General features: G+C 44.1%; 1 protein-coding gene across 3 annotated transcripts in view; it reads left to right on the top strand.

Moving 5' to 3' along the window:
• Window positions 1-15,021, top strand: part of st3gal4 (ST3 beta-galactoside alpha-2,3-sialyltransferase 4) — a 122,569-nt gene that overhangs the window by 43,321 nt on the left and 64,227 nt on the right. For 2 of the 3 annotated variants that reach the window (XM_060846656.1, XM_060846657.1), the window contains exon 2: window positions 12,184-12,345. The exons of the other annotated variant lie outside the window; for it this stretch is intronic. The gene's annotated coding sequence lies outside the window, so the exon portion shown is untranslated. The remainder of the gene's footprint in view (window positions 1-12,183; window positions 12,346-15,021) is intronic. 3 annotated transcript variants of the gene reach the window in all.

The raw sequence follows: 15,021 nt of genomic DNA, 5'->3' as shown, positions 1-15,021 counted from the left end.
ACCTATGCCTGAACTGGCATGCTTTTTGTTCAATTTAAAGAAAAGTTTCCTCTTTCCTTAAATCTCATCTGATCAGCTATTCTAACTATTACACAAGTTTAAAACCTAGAAACTATGTGTAGGAGTAGGCTGTTCACCCCTTCAAACCAGTCTGCTATTCAATATGATCATGCCTGATCATCCAACTCAGTCTCCCGTTCGTGTTTTTTCCTTTGTCCTTTGATCCCTTTAGCCGTAAGAACGATATCTAACTCCTTAAAAACATTCAATGTTTTGACTTAAACTACTTTTGGTCACAAATACTTCCATAAGCTCACCACTAGCTAGGTGAAGAAATTTCTCCTCATCTCAGTCCTAAAAGGCCTTCCGTGTATCCTTAGACTGTGAACTCTGGTTCTGGATTACCTAGTCATAGGGAACATCCTTCCAGCATTTTGTTTGTCTAATCCTGTTGGAATATTATAGGTTTCCATGAGAATTTCCCTAATTTCTTCTAAACTCCAATGAATACATAGTCATAGAATTATACAGCATGGAAACAGACCCTTCAGCCCAACCTGTCCCTACCGACCAGATATCCTAAATTAATCATGTCCCATTTGCTAGCATTTGGCCCATATCTCTCTCAACCCGTCCAGGTGCATTTAAATTCTGAAATTGTACCAGCTCCCACCTCTTCCTCTGGCAGCTCATTCCGTACTTGCACCACCCTCTAAGTAAAAATAGTTGCCCCCAGGTCCCTTTTAAACCTTTTCCCTTCTCACCTTAAACCTATGCTCTCTAGGTTTGGCCTCCCCACCCTGGGGAAAAGACTATTCACCCTATGCATGCCCCTCGTGATTTTGAGGGTAAAAAATGAGGTCTGCAGGTGCTGGAGATCACAGTTGAAAATGTGTTGCTGGTTAAAGCACAGCAGGTCAGGCAGCATCCAAGGAATAGGAAATTCGACGTTTCGGGCATAAGCCCTTCATCAGGAATCGTGATTTTGAGTTTCTATATGGTCACCCCTGAATACAATCCTAATTGATTCAGTCGCTCTTCAGTTGTCAGTCCTGCCATCTCAGGAATCAGTCTCATAAACCTCTGCACTCCCTCCTTAGCAAGAATATCCTTCCACAGATAAAAAGACCGGAACTGCTCACTCTACTCCAGGTGTCTCACCAAGACCCAGTACAATTACAGTAAGACACCCCTGCTCCTGGACTTAAATCCTCTTGCTATGAAGGCTAATATTCCATTTGCTTTCTTTACTACCTGTGGCACCTATATGCTTACTTTCAGCAACTGCTGTACAAGGGCATCCAGGTCTCACTTAATCTTCCCCCTTATCCCATCTGTTACCATTCAGATATTAATCCAAGTTCTGTTTCTGCTACCAAAGTGGATAACCTCACATTTCTCCACATTGTACTGCATTTGCCCATTCACTCTGCCTATCCAAATCAGACTGACACATCTCATCATCCTCCACCTCACACCTCAACCTTCCACCAAGCTTTGAGTTGCCAGCAAATTTGGAGACATTACATTTGGTCCCCTCATCCACATCATCAATGTTTAACATGAGCAGCTAGGATCCAAGCACTGACCCCTACCATATGTCACTTGGCAATAGACCAAATGAATAGCAAGATGGTTTCAAGACGGAAATAAGGGGTAATGAATCTCCATTCTGAGTCATACGCGTTAGCACATGACCTTTCACGATGATTAAAGCTGTGACCACTGATGTTCATGGTTTATGTTAACAGGGTGAGATGGTGCCATAATGGGAATGTTACTGAACTAGTAATGTGGAGGAACACAGCCTGTCAGGCAGCATCCGAGGAGCAGGAGAATCTTGTTTCGGGCCAGAGCCCTTCATCAAGCATGAGAGAGGATGGATAGGGTTAGGGTTAGGGCTCATTCCTGATGAAGGGCTCCGGCCCGAAACATTGATTCTCCTGCTCCCCGGATGCTGCCTGACCTGCTATGCTTTTCCAACAACACGCCCTCAACTCTGATCTCCAGCATCTGCAGACCTCACTTTCTCTTAGTAATGTGGATGCTCAGGTTGAGGCTTTGGGGAACCTGGGCTCAAGTCTCACAACAGTAACTAGTGGAATTTAGACTCCGATAACATTATATCTTGAATTGGAGATAATTTTCCAGCTGACATAGACCCACAGACTGTAAGATGTTGGAGCAGAAGTAGGCAGTTTGGCCAGTCTAGTCTGCTCCACTATTCAATGAGATCTCGACTGTTCTGATAATCCTCAACTTTATTTTCCTGTCTTGTCTCCATAAGCCTTGATTCCCTCACTGATGACAAATCTGTATCCCTAACTTGTATATAGTTAATAAGACCATAAGACATAGGAGTGGAAGTAAGGCCATTCGGCCCACCGAGTCCACTCTGCCATTCAATCATGGCAGATGCTACAGCCCCCCCGTGGTTCAAAAAGATTTCCACAGATTCATTAGCTTCTGTCTTAAATCGGCTGCTTTTTACTCTGGGATTATGCTCTGTAGACCTAAAATCTTCCACAAGAGGAAACAACCATCTCTCATTCCACTCTCCCCACCCCCCCAACAACTGCGTCGAGCCCTTTTAGTAACTTGTATTTCAATAAGGTGAGTTCAAGCCCAACCTACTCATCCTCTTACCTTTAGAAGATCCCTCCATAACCTTAACCTTAACCTGAATCAATCCAGATAGTCTTCTCAACTGCCTCCAATGGGAGTATACCTTTCCTTTGATTGGGGGAACCAGAACTGTTCACAGTATTCCAGGAACAAATACAGAATAATGGAGAAACTCAGCAGGTCTGGCAGCATCAATGGAGAGCGAAACAGAATTAACTTTTTGACTCCAGTAGGACTTTTCTTCAAAGCTGAATGGAATGAATGGAAATATACCTCGACTGAAAAATTATATGCTTTGACTCTAACTAGCCAGCATTTAACCTCTAGCCTTTACCAGGAAGCATAACAGGAAACTTTATATCAATTATGAGTACTGTGTTACATATTGGGGTCCCCAGAATAATCAGTGGCTCCGCCCCACCTTTGCTGACAGGATAACAGTCATTCTTCATTACCAGTAAATATTGAAGGAGGATGTGGGGATTAAAGTTGGTGAAGCTATTCTTAAAGTGGGAAATTTGCAAAATGGCTGCTGGAAAAATGAAGTTTTGATCTTTGAAATCGCATTGAGTATATTTGGCACAGAATAAGATAAGGACAGAGGTCATGGGGATACGAAGGTGATTTAAACAGTGCAACAAACTGTTTTGCTTGAAGAAGGAAGTGCAGAGGTGGGGAAGTCTATGGTACTGAAATTAAATTCAAAGGGAATTCTGTGGAAATAGAAACGTGTTCAATTATGTATAAACTTCAGAGTACAGGATAAAATGCTTTCTTCAACATGAGTCAGTCAGAACGTTAAAATTAGAGGTAGATGGTATTGCAAAAACATTTTTTTTCATCCAGAAGGCTAATGCAAACCTTGAAGTTGCTGCCCACTACCTGCCCCAGCTCTATACACTTGTCCACTGCAGGCCATTTTAAGGTCAGAATCAGAAGTGGGGATGTTCACTAATGCACAATGTTCAGCGCTTTCATGACTTATAAGAGACTGAAGCGGTCCTTACCCATATTCAGCAAGACCTGGACAATCCAGGCTTAGGCTGACAAGTTGCAAGTCACATTTGTGCCACACAAATGCAAGGTAATGACTATCTCCAGCAAGAGAGAACCTAACTGTTATCATTGCATTACCATTAGCCAATCTCCCACAATCAACATTCTGAAGGTTATCATTTACCAGACTAAAGCAACACTCTTGACGCTAAGTCCACAAACACTGTCTCTACCACCAACACTCAGTAGCTCATTGTAAACCATCTACAAAACAACTCGCCAAAGCTTCCTAGGTGATACCTTCCAAATGCAAGGCAACTATCATTTTAGAAAGACAAGGACCAAGGATAATTGGTAACGCGACCATCTCTAACTTTCCCTTCTAGTCACTCGCCATCCAGATTTGGAAATATTTTGCCGTTGCTTCTGTGTCACTGAGAGAAAATCATGGAATTCCCTCCCTAAGAGCATTGTGGGTCTACCTACACCGAGAACGCTAACACCACCTTCTTTAGGGCAACCAGGGATGAGCAATAAATTTTTGCCCAGCCAGTGATATCCATTTCCTATAATGAATAAATGAACTAAAAAAGAAGGGATAGTGTGGGAAAATGGTGTTGTGGCGGAAAATCAGCTATGAGTTAGGTGAATGACTGAGTTGGCTCAAAAGGCCAAATGGCCTGCTCTTACTTCCTAAGCCCCACAAACCATGAAACCTCTACCCTGCCTGGTGCTTCCTGTACTATTTGATATACATTTCTGTTTAAAGTCCTAACACGTGGCAGTTTCTGGGTTCAGCCAATGTAATGCAATGGTTTGATCCAAATCATTATCGAACCCATTATTCCTGATTTAATGTGACTGCCAGGATGGTAGTAGGGAACTAGATGGATTGTTTTGATCCAGTAATTCCTATATTCCTCTTTGTGTACCTTGCACTGAGGCTATTTTCACAACTATTTGGTTTGTCTTGTTTTGTTGTCTTGGCAACAGGCTGTTTCCATGAAGATCTTTGCCTGATTCATTCAGAGAGGGAAAAAGAGAGGTTTTGTAAATTCTGTGCCTGGTCCCCCTAGCCCACACATGCCATTGGAGTTGTTTGCCTATACCAACTGAATTGTTGAAGAAGCAAAACCACTTCGTCCATCAATCTTTGTTTCATTACTTAGTACAACTGCGTACCCTCTTTGGCTCCATTTCAAGACTTGAAAATTATTGCAATACCCCTATGCCTTCCAACTCTGCTGAGACCCCCACAACAACTGCTGAAAAGCTAACTAAAAATCTTAGATCTGTCGGAACTTCTATTGTTCGAACTTGGGAAAAAAATACCCAAGGTCTCACACATTGTTTACCTTCTCATAGACTGCTCAATACCTGCCACTCCCTCTGGGAGCACACCTGTTGTAACTCAGTCCATTAACTCCATGATTGTTTTATGGACCAGACCAGACCCTGTCAAAATATTGTAGGAAGGTCATCTAGTCCCTAACTTTTTCTTATTTTAAAGGTAAATGTATTCCAAATTCAATATAATTTATCAAACTACTTGACATTAAGTAAATCACTATCTATTCAGACACTGTAGTTAAAATACAGCAAAAGAAAGAAGAACTTGGAGTAACTTAAGTTTTCAAATAGAATTAACAGAATAATAGATACAGTAACTGTTCGTAATAAACTGTTCCAATACATTAACATTCCACAAACACTGCTTCGCAAAAAGGCAAATTCAGAAACAGGTGCAGTTCTTCATTCCAGGAGAAAAGGACATCAGAAGACAATTCGGAGAGTGTGGAGCAGCAGGGAGTGATTCAGTGCTGAGACTCCAGCAATACCTGCTGAAAAGCTTGCTACAAATCCGAGATGTGTCAGAGTTTCTAATGTTTGGACTTGGGGGAACAAAAACCCAAGGTCTCACACATTGTTTATCTTCTCATAGACTGCTCGATACCCATCCCCCAGTTTCTCCCCCTAAAAGAGACCAAACTAAAACACATCTTTTAAAGCCAAAGTATCGTGACAATTGTCAATACTGTCTTGGATCTATCATGCTATGATTCTGCCTTGTGAGAGTCCGAATCCTCAATTTCGTAAGCCATACCCAAGTACCTATAAATTTGATTCACAAGTTCCGGATTCACACTCTTTGATTTAGCTGACATGTAGATGGAAAAAGTTCTCTTCCTTCTCTGTGTTGATTTAGCTAACTTTGGTGTTATGTTTTGTTTGACTCAATAATTGCAATCAAGCACTTTGTTATTCAAATGTCAATAAACTTTATTAAGAGGTAGAAACACTGTTACATTTGTAGGTTCATAAGATAATTGTGTTTTAGCACTATCCTTTAGTATAAATCAGTGATTCTCGACTGTTTTTTCGCCACGCCCCCTCAGGAGTTCTTCTCAGGTTATAGGGGCCTCCTTTCGAACAGGATGGAACACAACCAGATAGACAGAAAATCATTTATTATCGAAAGCCAAGAAAACTTGAACATTCCACAGGATGAGGATACAAATTAGGAATGATCAGCCATGATCATATTGAATGGCGGTGCAGGCTCGAAGGGCTGAATGGCCTACGCCTGCAGCTATTGTCTATCGTCTATTCCGACATAGTTGACAAAACTTTTTAAAAAAAGCTATGAAATTTAACATTTATCAGGCCTAATGTGGTCTTTGAGCTTGGTGCTTTTCTGCATGTTTCATGATATCGGGCTCCAGGTTAGGCTTGGGTATTTCATCGGTTCAGTTTCCCGAGCCCCCAGAAACCCTTGGGGCTCCCCTCTTCACAGTTTTCAGTCTGTGGTCCCCTTCACATGTGCCAGGGCTCCTAAGGGGGCCATATGGCCCCTGTTGAGAATGGCTGGTTTAAAGGATTGAATTTTACTTTAAACGTAGATGAAGGATGTCATGTGGCCTGTGCTGGCATAGACTTCACTTTTTTGTAGTGGAGATCGAGAAAAGTAATCAATGCTGAGTTTCAAATTCAAATGGTTTATTTAACATTCACGAGAGAGTCAAACCTCCAGTCAGCCCTTGCTGAGCTCACAAGACTCTGAGTAGGGATTGTTTTGGGCTTATATATATTTACTCAGGCTTGTTACAGTTATTCACTCTATCATACACAGGGTTCAAGCAGCCCCTGAATGTAACTTACGTACTTTTACTGTGGTTACCTGGACTGTTCCAGTTGCTTAATTGAGTGAGTGGTTATTCAATACCATTTAACTGTAATCTGTTATCTATGTGGAAAATGTGTGTAAGTGTTGAAGACTGCTTCGGAGTTTGATTTGGACTAAAATTATTTGTCAGTGAGCTTTGTTTCTCACGTCTAGTATTTCAATGTATTATCTTCCTATCGGCACATGAAATAGTGCATATCTTACCCTGCCTGCATGACACTATCCAGTTGTACGTGTTGTCATTAGCACCTTGTGTAGATGTTTTATTCTTGGTAGGTTGTTATCTCTGGTTACTATGTGCTTTTAAACTCAAGTTGACCTTCTATTTCCCTGATAGCTGTTTCTTTAGTATGACTCAAAGTTCCAATTTCAAACCTGGATGATTTAGTTGTTTGAAATCTTTTGTTCAGTTTTTCAAAATGTTTGTCTGGTTTCCTAGAAAAGATTTGTCTCAATTCTATCTCAAGCCTTTAGCACGAACTCTGTACATCTGGGTTTCTGCTGTTCCCACCATGTAGTTTTAAGATAGCACATATTACTGTAAGGACCTAACTTAAGTTGTAATAAAATTTTTCTTTGCTTTTGTATTTGGTGCCCATTTTCATAAACTCCACAATGTATGGTGTTGGGCATTTTAATTTTTTTTTGTAATTGGAATTAGATACACTGTCTGTGTGTTCATTCACATTGTTCATTACCTTCCCATTTCATTAGCAATGATGTAGAGGTGCCAGTGTTGGACTGGGGTGTGCAAAGTTTAAAAAAAACTCACACAACACCAAGTTATGTTTGCATTTACAGAACTGTATTTGCAGATGTATTCTATTTTGTTCCAAAAGCAGACCATGTGACATTTTATAAATTCCTACTTTGGAAATAGAACCAGTCTGACTCAAGATTGGAATACACACAGGCTCTAACCTCACACCTTTAATGCATTGTCGAAGAGTGTGATGCTGGAAAAGTACAGCAGGTCAGGCAGCATCCAAAGAGCAGACGAATCGACGTTTCAACCATAAGCTCGTCATTGGATGCATTGTCTGAGGTGCGATATCAGTCATTTTTATAAAATCTTAAGTTATCACGGGAATGTGACTTGCAGGAAGTTCTGGGATTTACATATTAGTGAATCAAAACCTGCAACGCAATTTAAAAGATGAAAGACTTAACAGCAATCTAGGTTCAATATATCGCATCAATTGTATAACACTATGATCTTTTGCTATAAATTCTGTGTCCTATGATCCTGCCCCACTATCTACCTGGTGAAGGAGCAACACTCCAAAAGTTTATACTTCCAAATAAACCTGTTGGACTATAATCTGGTGTTATGCGATTTTTAACCTTTTCTTTATCTTTTAACCTAGATTATATAACCATCTGCTTCTCCACATTAAACCGCATCTCTTCCCTGTTTGATTAATGATCCAAACTACCCACATCTTCTTGAATTCTTTAGTAATTTGCCTGACTATTTGTCAACCCTGCCAATTTTATGCAGTAGGGAGAATTTGAAGCAGCCAAATTTCCAAGATATAGCTGGTGTAAGAGTAGATCCAATTTTTCCCATTGGGTACATCAATTCCAACTCTTCCCGAGTTGAAGCAAAAACCATTCTAACTCAGTCTTTTCAGCTTGCCTTCTATCCACACTGTTCCATTTTCTTTCATGATTAACCTCTTGTAATACCTAAATAAAAATCCTTAGGGAAAATGTGTTAAATGTCGTGTGGCACAAATGTGACAAAATCTGGTGTGTTTTATCCTCATTATTTTTAGAGAGTGAGATTGGGGGACAGGTGAAGAGCAGCAATGAGAAGATACTGTTTTCTTTAAGCTGGAATAATAAAGGCAGCCTGAATGGGTGTGGTTAAGCTCCCACCCACCGAATCAGGAAACCTTAGTTTTAGTTTTCAGCAGTAGTTGGGGTCTTGAAGAAGTGGGAGCTATTGTTCCATCTCTCAATTACAACCAAAAGCTGGGGTTTGTCTTCCTCGGCTGCTGGGTTACGTGTGAGACAATCTGTTTTCTGAAGTTGCCTTTTGCCAAGGGGATGTTTAGGGGATGTTACTGGAACCGTTAGTAATAGTTACTGTATCTACTATTCTGTTAAGTTTTCCAATAGAGTTATTCCAAGTCCGTTCTTTTGTTGTATATCAAAATAGTGTTTGAATAAATTATGTTTTGCTTAACATTAGTAATATGACCAATCAAATTGCATCTCAGACACAGCACCTGACATTTACTTTAAGAAAATATTAGGATCTAGGATATCCTTGTTGTGGTTCTGTTCGCCGAGCTGGGAATTTGTGTTGCAGACATTTCGTCCCCTGTCTGGGTGACATCCTCAGTGCTTGGGAGCCTCCTGTGAAGCGCTTCTGTGATCTTTCCTCCGGCATTTATAGTGATTTATAGGATATTCTTTTAATATATTCTTGAGGGGTCTAGTCTGGCCAGTACCAACAGCCAACACTATCCAATCAGTTACCAATTCAAGAAGTGATGCATTTGGCTAGAAATGATTTGCTTTGATTCTCAGGTGTAATTCACATTGGTTTCCAATGAAACTTTATGCATTAACTGGTGTTAGACTAACTGGTCTCCAATCATCCAACATATTCTACTGTTCTACCCTGGGCTGAAGGGCTTCTGTTATATCTTTTTGGTTACACTGCACAAGTTGTATATTCAGAGAAAGGATTCACACTCAGAGTCTCTGTTATCTGCTCTTGGATCTCTTCCAGCAATTAAAGATAAAAATCGCACAATACCAGGTTTTAATCCAACAGGTTTATTTGTAAACACTAGCTTTCAAAGTGCTGCTCCTTCTTCAGGTAACTAGTAGGGCAGGAACAGAAGACCCAGAATTTATAGCACAAAATCATAGTGTCAAGCAACTGGTATGATATATTGAACAAATCTAGGTTGCTATTAAGTCTTTTCATCTTTTAGAATGGGTTGCAGGTATTGATTCATTAATATGTAAATCCCAGAACTTCTTTTAAGTCACATTCCTGAGATAACTTAAGATTTCATAAAATAAACTGACATCTCAGCTCAGGCAATGCACTAAAGGTGTGAGGTTAGAGTCTGTATTTCAATCTTGAGTCAAACTGGTTCTGTTTCAAAGAGAAATTTAGAGATGCAGATGCTAGAGATCAAAGTCAAGTGTGGTGCTGGCAAAGCACAGCAGGTCAGGCAGCATCCGTGGAGCAGAGAATTGACATTTTGGGCATAAGCTCTTCATCAAAAATGAAGCTTGTGGGCCGGGGTTGGGGTTGGGGGGGTGGGGGAGCTGAGAAATAAATGGGAGGGGAGTGGAACTGGGGGAAAGGTAGCTGAGAATGCAATAGGTAGATGAAGGTGGGGAAGATGGTGTTCGGTCAGAGAGGAGGGTAGAGCGTAGAGATGGAAAGACGATGGACAGGTCAAGAGGGTGGTGTTGAGTTGGAGGCTTGGGACTAAGATAATGTGGGGGGAGTGGAAGTGAAGAAACTGATGAAATCCATATTGATGCCATGTGGTTGCAGGGTCCCATGGCAGAAGATGAGGCATTCTTCCTCCAGGCGTCGGGTGGTTAGGATTTGGCAATGGAGGAGGCCCAGGACCTGCAAGGTGGAGTGGGAGAGGAAGTTGAAGTTTTCAGCCGTGAGGTGGTGGGGTTGGTCGGTATGGGTATCCCAGAGATGTTCTCTGAAATGATCTGCAAGTTGGCATCCTGTCTCCCTCAGGTAGAAGCAACCACACTGCAACAGATACAATTGATGACATTTGTGGAAGTACAGGCAAATTTCTGTCGGATATGGAAGGATCCTTTGGGGCTTTGGATGGAGGTGAGGGTGGACATGTGGGTGCAGGTTTTGCATTTCTGCAGTGGTAGGGGAAGGTCATTCCCTCTGTGACTCCCTTGTTAGACCCATGCCCCCCCCCCCCCACTAGCCCTCACACCACTCCCAGGCCTTTCCCTCTGCGACTCTCTTGTTAAGTATATGCCCCCCCCCCCCCCCCCCCCACCAGCCCTCATCTCACTGCCAGCACCTTCCCCTGCCACTGCGGGAAGTGCAAAACTTGCACCCACACATTTCCCCTCAGCTCCATCCAAGGTCCAAAAGGATCCTTCCACATCTGACAGAAATTTACCTGTACCTCCACAAATGTCCTCTACTGTATCCATTACATCCGACATGGTCTCCTCTATACTGGGGAGACAGAACACCAACTTGCGGATCATTTCAGGGAACATCTCTGGGACACCCGCACCAACCAACCCCACTGCCCCATGGCTGAACTTCAACTCCCCCTCCCACTCCACCAAGAACATGCAGGGCCTGGGCCACCTCCATTGCCAAACCCTAACCACCCAACGCCTGGAGGAAGAACACCTCATCTTTTGCCTTGTGACCCTTCAACCCCGACGGGATTAATGTGGATTTTACCAGTTTCCTCATTTCCCCTTATCCTAGTCCCAAGCCTCCTACTCGGCACCGCCCTCTTGACTTGTCCATCGTCCTCCCCATCCAGGGGGTATGAGGGGATGTGCGCATGGGCGTAAGTGTGTGTTTTTGAGAGACAACGTGTATGAGAGAGGGTCTGCGTGAGTGCGTACTTCCACATAAATAACAATCAAAGAGACTGCCGTGATTGATCCACTCTTAGTCTCACTATTCCTTTACCAAATCTACTCCTTCTGGAAAATTTGTTCCACATCTTTCCCCAGAATACCTGCATTTCCATCATGGTTGGCAAAATAAAAAGATCTGGTATATTCAAGCCACGAGCTCTCATTCCACAACAATTCTACTCCTAATCTCCGGTTACTCAACCTATTCTTAAATTTGTAAAAGTGCTAACTACGCCTCGAATGTGACTTTCTAGCCTTTTGTAATAATGCCACTTCATCTTGCTGTAACACTTAGTACATTCCTCGTGTTTGTCTAGAGTATCAGAGACCCTAACTGACCTTTGAGACAAGTGATGTGTTTCAATTACTACTTGTATTCCCATCAATTCAAAGGAAAAAGTTAAGGGTGATGACTATAAGACCTCAGAATGTTGTTAACTTCAGGCAAAAGTGATTTATTTTGAGTGTCTTTACTGCCTTTTCATTTCTGTCCCACTCGTGCTGATCATGATGCCCCAAGGACAAATTTCGAGATCCGTTCCGGCCCTGAGCAGCCACACAGAGTCTGATTGTCGCCCTGTCACAAGTTTCTTCTTTGGTTGTGTTAAGGGTGAATTGTGGAGAATTGGGGTCACGTTGCTGAACTGGATCGAGGCAGATTGTTGATTTGTGGTATTCGGTCACCAGATGTTGTATTAGCTGCCAACTGTTGAAAGTCCCCATGATGCGGAGAAATTCATTTCTCCTTCATTTCACAGATTACAGGACAAGCACTGATAGAAAAGGCCCTTTCATTAAAGGTCTTGAAGAATAAACAAACTGTTCGATGAAATCTTCCAATCACAACAGCCCCATGCTGATGGTTACAACCTCCTTCTCCAAACCCAGGCAGCAGTATGACCTCGTCAACTAGTTAAAAGGTAAAAACAATGACTGCAGATGCTGGAAACCAGATTCTGGATTAGTGGTGCTGGAAGAGCACAGCAGTTCAGGCAGCATCCGAGGAGCAGTAAAATCAACGTTTTGGGCAAAAGCCCTTCATCAGGAATAAAGGCAGAGAGCCTGAAGGGTGGAGAGATAAGCTAGAAGATGGTGGCGGTGGGGAGAAAGTAGCATAGAGTACAAAAGGTGAGTGGGGGAAGGGATTAAGGTGATAGGTCAAGGAGGAGGGTGGAGTGGATAGGTGAAAAAGAAGATAGGCAGGTAGGACAAGTCATAGGGACAGTGCTGAGGTGGGGGAAGGGGAAATGAGGAAACTATTGAAGTCCACATTGATGCCCTGGGGTTGAAGTGTTCCGAGGCGGAAGATGAGGCATTCTTCCTCCAGGCGTCTGGTGGTGAGGGAGCGGCGGTGAAGGAGGCCCAGGACCTCCATGTCCTCAGCAGATGGGAAGGGGGAGTTGAAATGTTGGGCCACAGGGTGGTGTGGTTGATTGGTGCAGGTGTCCCTAAAGCGCTCTGCTAGGAGGCATCCAGTCTCCCCAATGTAGAAGAGACCGCATCGGGAGCAACGGATACAATAAATGATATTGGTGGATGTGCAGGTAAAACTTTGGATGTGGAAGGCTCCTTTAGGGCCTTGGATGGAGGTGAGGGAGGAGGTGTGGGTGCAGATTTTGCAATTTCTGCGGTGTCAGGGGAAGGTGCCAGGATTGGAGGGTGGGTTGGAGGGGGGCGTGGACCTGACCAGGTAGTCACGGAGGGAACGGTCTTTGCAGAAGGCGGAAAGAGGTGGGGTCTGTTTTGGAGGTGGCGAAAATGTTGGCGGATGATTTGGTTTATGTGAAGGTTGGTAGGGTGGAAGGTGAGCACCAGGGGCAATCTTCCTTGTTACAGTTGGAGCGGTGGGGTCTGAGGGCGGAGGTGCGGGATGTGGACGAGGTGCATTGGAGGGCATCTTTAACCACGTGTGAAGGGAAATTGCGGTCTCTAAAGAAGGAGGCCATCTGGTGTGTTCTATGGTAGAACTGATTCTCCTGGGAGCAGATACGGTGGAGGTGCAGGAATTGGGAATACAGGATGGCATTTTTGCAAGAGGTAGGGTGGGAAGAGGTGTAATCCTGGTAGCTGTGGGTGTCGGTGGGTTTGTAAAAAATGTCAGTGTCAAGTCGGTCATCATTAATGGAGATGGGGAGGGAGGTGTCAGAGATGGTCGAGATAAATTTAAGGTCAGGGTGGAATGTGTTGGTGAAGTTGATGAATTGCTCAACCTCCCCGCGGGAGCATATGAGGTGGTGCCAATGCAGTCATCAATGTAAAGGAGGAAGAGATTGGGAGTGGTGCCAGTGTAATTACGGAAGATCAACTGTTCTACAAAGCCAACAAAGAGACAGGCATAGCTGGGGCTCATACGTGTGCCCATGGCTACCCCTTTGATCTGGAGGAAGTGGGAGGATTCGAAGGAGAAATTGTTAAGGGTGAGGACCAGTTCAGCCAAACAAATGAGTGTGTTGGTGGAAGGGTACTGTTGGGGACATTGGGAGAGGAAAAAAACTGAAGGCTTGGAGACCCTGGTCATGGTGGATGGAGTTGTAGAGGGATTGGATATCCATGGTGGAGATGAGGCGTTGGGGGCCGGGGAAACGGAAATATTGGAGGAGGTGGCGGGCGTGGGTGGTGTCTCGAACGTATGTGGGGAGTTCCTGGACTAGGGGGGATAGGACAGTGTCGAGGTAGGTAGAAATGAGTTCAGTGGGGCAGGAGCATGCTGAGACAATGGGTCGGCCAGGGTGGTCAGGCTTGTGGATTTTGGGAAGGAGGTAGAATCGGGCAGTGCGGGGTTCCCGGACTATGAGGTTGGAAGCTGTGGGTGGGAGATATCCTGAGGTGATGAGGTTCTGTATGGTCTGGGAGATGATGGTTTGGTGATGGGGTGCGGGGTCATGGTCGAGGGGGCGGTAGGAAGAGGTGTCCTCGAGTTGGTGTTTGGCTTCAGCAGTGTAGAGGTTAGTGTGCCAGACGATCACTGCGTCCCCTTTATCTGTTGGCTTGTTGGTGAGGTCGGGATTGGAGGGCTGGGCATTGTGAGGGTGAGAAGTTGGAGTGGGGGAGGGAGGTAGACCATTGAGGCGGTTAATGTCCCGGTGGCAGTTGGAAATGAAGAGGTCGAGGGCAGGTAATAGGCCAATGCGAGGTATCCAGGTGGATGCAGTGTGTTGGAGGTGGGCAAAGCTGGTAACTGGAGTGGGTGTGGTGGTGGGGGGAATGGGGGTGGAGTCATGAGCAGGGGTAGTGTTCCCCTCAGGGTTCTGGGGGCCAGGAATGATGACAGTGGGATCACCACCTCCCTCACCTCCATCGAAGGCCCTAAAGGAGCCTTCCACATCCATCAAAGTTTTACCTGCACATTCACCAATATCATTTATTGTATGCGTTGCTCCCGATGCGGTCTCCTCTACATTGGGGTGACCGGACGCCTCCTAGCAGAGCGCTTTAGGGAACATCTCCGGGACACCCGTACCAATCAACCACATTGCCCCGCGGCCCAACATTTCAACTCCCCCTCCCACTCTGCCGAGGACACGGAGATCCTGGGCCTCCTTCACCGCCGCTCCCTCACCACCAGACGCCTGGAGGAAGAACGCCTCATCTTCCGC

This window comes from Hemiscyllium ocellatum, chromosome 29 (assembly GCF_020745735.1).
Source record: "Hemiscyllium ocellatum isolate sHemOce1 chromosome 29, sHemOce1.pat.X.cur, whole genome shotgun sequence".
Taxonomy (NCBI): domain Eukaryota; kingdom Metazoa; phylum Chordata; class Chondrichthyes; order Orectolobiformes; family Hemiscylliidae; genus Hemiscyllium; species Hemiscyllium ocellatum.
The sequence above is the reverse complement of the archived record's forward strand: the minus strand, read 5'-3'. Positions and strand labels throughout refer to the sequence as shown.